The sequence below is a fragment of the Pteropus alecto genome, unplaced genomic scaffold (genome assembly GCF_000325575.1).
Source record: "Pteropus alecto unplaced genomic scaffold, ASM32557v1 scaffold88, whole genome shotgun sequence".
NCBI lineage: Eukaryota > Metazoa > Chordata > Mammalia > Chiroptera > Pteropodidae > Pteropus > Pteropus alecto.
The window spans coordinates 8549924-8555011 of NW_006494611.1; the positions used below are offsets into that span (position 1 = coordinate 8549924).

At 47.4% G+C, this 5088-nt stretch overlaps 1 pseudogene; it reads left to right on the forward strand.

Moving 5' to 3' along the window:
• The first annotated feature begins 3393 nt into the window (after positions 1–3393).
• LOC112474133 lies at positions 3394–3511 on the forward strand (annotated as a pseudogene).
• Positions 3512–5088: the final 1577 nt, after the last annotated feature.

The window sequence follows — 5088 nt, forward strand, 5'->3', positions numbered from 1 at the left end:
TTGCTCAGCCTTTGGAACAGCTGGAGTAGACAAGCTTGCCTGGGCAACCCTGATCCTGTGGCTAGGGAAGACATATTCTCCCAAGCCATAGGCTGCCTTTTCCTTCAGGACCCCCAGCCGCCTCACTGACCCCTCACCCAGAGAAGAGCCACAGAGGCCAGGTGGGCTGAAGCAGATACCTCTGGCTCCAGACTCCCAGAGCCCAGCTGGACCAAAACTCAAGCCTCTCACCCTATGATTCTTGTCCCCTCTTTCATCAAGCCAGCTCTGGGGGAGGGAAGGAGATTAGCTGGGTGCAATGCAGTGTTTCTGGGGACTGGGGGAGCAGGGGAGTCCATTCAAATTGACAAAAATAGAACATCAGCCTCATATCATTTTTCTCAAAACAAGATTTATTGAAGTTCTGTCGGTGAAAATCGCTGCTGTGTGGAACGCTTAACTTATAGATTAGATTACTCAGTCGTGCCTTACTACATTTTTCATTAGAAAAATATTGGCTGGGAGAGTTTGACCTCATAATCTCTGCATTTTAAACAATAACCAGAGGAAAACCAAATAGAAGGCACAAGTTAACGGGTCCCCCCCTCCCAGCATTTCCCCCTGGGAGAGATCAGAGCGAGGGCCAGGAAGGGAACAAGAGCGGAATCTGCTGCGTGAGCAATTCCCCATCTCCCGGCCCACTCCCCAGAGGCTTCTAGAGGCGGCAGGGGGTGGCAGAAGGAAGCGTGTGCTGAGCTGAATCCTTGGGGCTTAGGCCCTGGCAGATCCCTGTTGGGGCGGCTTGGAGCTCTGCAAGGCGCCTGCCTGAGGTGGAACTGTAGGTTAGTGTATGCTCACCCCAGGGAGGAAGGGCAGGAGTATCAGGAGGGAAAATGTTTTTTCTCTGCCCCAAGGAGCACCCAGTCTAGTTGGAGAGACAGGAGCAATAGACAACACCCAAAAGAGTCCAGAATCCCAGGGGAACTGTGGGGCTCCATCTCGCTGCTAGAATGGAGGGGAGGGGGCATGACCTTTCTTCATCCCCACCCCAGGGTGGAGTCTCCCTCCAGGAAGATTCTGTGGAGGAGGGAGTGACTCCACGCCTGGACCAGCTGGGACAGTCTAGGCTGGCCTCAGGCATTCTGACCATTCTTCTTGATCCAGAAGCAAAGGTCCTGGGGAACCCCCTAGGCCTGAAGTCATTAGACTAAGGGTAAGTGGTGGGGTGCTGGTTAGCTCCAGGCAAGGGCAGGGGCCTCCCAGGTACAAATAGATTCCTGGGCCACTTTACGATTGCTGATCTGATTCCTTTGAGAGTGGCACCCCCACCTCTGTCTGTGTCTCGGGTTTTACTTTCTGAGGCTTTGGTGATTTCCAAGTTCTGACACAGTCATTAGTTACAAAGAGCAATTATTTTTTTTTTGTCATTAAGTCATTTTTTAAATGGCTCCAGGCGACATCACAGAACAAAGAAACAAAATATCCATGAAAAGACTTAATCACAAATTACTAATTATTTCACCCCCTCCTCCCTCTCCAAATCGTGAAATCTGAGCCCCATGAAAAGGGAGAAGGTCTCCCCAGCCATGAGCTCTCCATGGCTCTTAGGCACCTAATCCATCATGGCGGGGGGCACTTCCTGCCCCTCTCTGAGCCCCGGGAGAGGGGGTGGCAGGGAGTCCCCCATTCCCGATCTTTGAAGTTAACTTCTACCCATAGATACAGCCCCTTAGCCAATGAGGGAGACTTGAAAATGAGTGGGGGACCCCATCCAGAGCCCCACATCTTGGGCCCCTCCTCCCAGGCTGGCAGTCTCCCCAGCTGGCATTCCACTCTGGGCCCTTTGAAGACTCATGGGCCACAGTAGAGGAGCCGCCCCCCTGCCGTGGGGCTCCTAGAGTCTCCAGCTGGAAAACAAACCGGAGGAGGAAGCAATCCTGGAGGGGAAGCCCCGGAGTCCCCAGACGTGAGGAAATAAAATGTGTTTGACACCAAGATGTATGGGAGGAGGAGGAAGTCTAGGGTATGGGCCCCTCCATCCTGCCAGGCCTTCTTCTAGAGCTAATTGTGGTCTCCTTATCTGACCCTTGCTGAGCAAGAAAGGGGCTGCATGGAAGAGGCAGCAGCCAGAGAAATCCTGTCTCTGTCTGGCAGCAGAGGTGGGCCTGCCACGAAGGTGGGTTCGGAGGCCTGGCCATCCTCCCAGGAACCGTCTGTACTTGCCGCATTCCCCAGAAGCAGCCTGCGCTGAGCTCGAGTGATTAGCTCAGCAGTCTTGGAGGGTAGATCCTGGGAAGGATGACATTGCAGGTCCAGAGACAGGGCCACTGAGAAGGAACCATATGTGTTCAGGACAGGGGGCGTCTGTGAAGTTCTCAACTTTGAAACTCAAATAATGTATAAAACCTGACTCCAGAGTAAAGCCTACCCTAGCATTCATCCATTCGACAAATGCTTATCAAGCTCTTACTACATGCCAGGCAACAGGAATACATTGGAGACCATGATACACTTAGACCCTACCTTTGTGGAGACCTAGTTTAATTTTCTTGAGTATCTTTTTGTTGGGAAGACCTGGATCAAAGAGAAAGTCAAAGCCAGTGTCCCATCCCAGTTTGCTCACTCCTTGCTTGTTTGGACAGTTGTCTTTGGTGGTTTTCTGACTCTCAGTCAGATCATTCCTTAAATACAGGTCTCATATATGTCCTGGGTCCACCTCCCTGGCAGCCCTGGGCACCTGTTAGCAGTACAGATGGTCATAGGTGGAAGGAAAGAAGGCAGACAAGCAGGTTTTTAATAAACGGAGCTTACTTAACAAATGTTTGCAGCCATTGTTCCTATGTCATATGACCAATGAAGACTTTGAATATAAATGTCCAAAATACTGGAATCATAGTCGCTGTTCCAAGCAAGAGAGTTTAGAATTCAAATAATCATTCTCAGCCACACACAAGTACTTACTCTCCTTCTTTCTCTTTCTCGCCAGACTGTCCTCTTTCTTCACTCTCTTAAAATCTTTCTGACCAAAGAACACCTGGAAATATGCTGGGACTTGGGCTGCCTTTATTAAAGGTATTTCTTTAAAAAGAGCAGATTTTTCTTGGAGGTTATTTGTTCCATTCTCCTGCTGCCCAAATGGTGCTTGCCTGGACCTGTAGGTAGTGTGAGAGTAGGGGACTGCCCCTCTCTGGGTATATCTCTGGGCAGCTGGTTGTCCCCCAATATCCATTCTTCCCTTCTTCTTTTGATAATGAAATCCCCAAGGGTTAGCTGGAACCTGGCCACCCACTTTAGGGCTAATTCTCTGGACTTCCTTGCAGCTAGGTGTGTCCAGGTAACTAGATTCTGGCCAATGAGATGCAAACAGAAGTAATATTGTACTTTCTGGGCTTTGCCCTTAAAAAAAAGTAACTAGGCTATGGTCATGCCACCCTGAACATGCCTGATCTCGTCTGATCTCAGAAGCTAAGCAGGGTCGGGCCTGGTTAGTACTTGGATGGGAGACCACCAAGGAAGACCAGTGCTGTAGGTGTTTAAAAAAAAAAGAAGAAGAAGAAGAAGAAGTAACTGACTCTCCATAAAGAAGAAGAAGAAGAAGAAAAAGAAGAAGAAGAAGAAGAAGAAGAAGAAGAAGTAACTGACTCTCCATATCCTTTTCTCCCCTCTTCACTGGAGGTAAAGTGGACATGGGAACTAGAGCAGCCATCTTAGATGTCAAAATGGAAGCCATACGTTGAGGATGGTGGAGCGATAATTAAGAAGAAAGCTAGGGCTTTGACACTGTGGAGTGAAGCTGCCTTATATGCCCTGCAGTGCTTCTGCTTAGACTTTATGGGAGAGAAAAACAAACTTATTATGTGCTTAGCTCACCGTTATTTCGTAATTTTTTTCATTTCTTCCCTTTGCTTCCCCGAACGAAGGAAATGATCTAAAGTAGCACTGTACAATGTAATATAAACCATGTATGTTATTTAAGAATTTCTAGTAGACATAATTTTTAATTTAAAGAAACAAGTAAAATTAATTTTAATAATTTATTTTATTTAACCCAATATTTCCAAAACATTATTTCGACATGTGATCAATATAAAAATCATTAAAGAGAGTTTCCATTCTTTTTTTTCATACTAAGTCTCCAAAATCCAATGTATATTTTATACTCCCATATCAATTGGACTAGCTGTATTTCAAGATGTGGCTGAATAGCCACCTCTGGCTAGTAGCTATAGGATTGGCCAGCATAGGTCTAAAGGAACTGCCAGAGGCTGCACGAATTAGGGATTTAGGACCAGCTCTGAGTTAAATAGAGCAGCTACAGTAACCACTGTTCTTACTCCTGCAAGGAGGGCCTTTGGTCGGCTATCTCATTTCTAGCATGATGTCTGGCACACCCACCATGCTCTGGCTCCAGCCCACAGAGGAAAAGCCTCTATGCCTTAGTTTCCTATATCGGACCCTGGAGAAGGGCTATCTTAGGAAACAAGTAGACCCCTAGAAAGAGAAAGAGAAGGGAAAGCTGGAGTGTGGTTTACTCTCCAATCTCCACTTTGTCTGTAATGAGAACAGAGTGGAGCAGGAAAGACAGGGCAGGTCTGATCACAGCGGCATTAGAAATGGTCCTCTCTCCTGCTCAGGGAGACCCAAGGCCATCACATGTTACTCTCGAGCTTGCCTAAAGGATCAGGCTTATCTCATACACTTTTGGGATTAAGGAAAGAGCAACGATACCACATGAAGAGTCTACATTTACCAATGTAATCCTTACCACCAACTCCCTCGTCTGGATAGCAATTCAACATGTCTACCACCTGTCACAGCCCCCTTCACTTGCGACCATAGTTACTGTTACCGTCATCCACTGATACTACCATCACTGCTGTCACTGTGAGCTTCAAAGTCACCACTTCCTTCACCATGACAATTATCATCACACTCCCTCTATCAACACGGCAGCAATCATTAACAACTCATTAACAACACCATGACCACTCATCACCCCCTTGCTGCTATTATGATAATCATACAATCACTATAATTATCAGCCTCACTATGACAACCACATCCACCATCACCATATTAAGTATTAGGACCTCCAACATCTCCTCCACT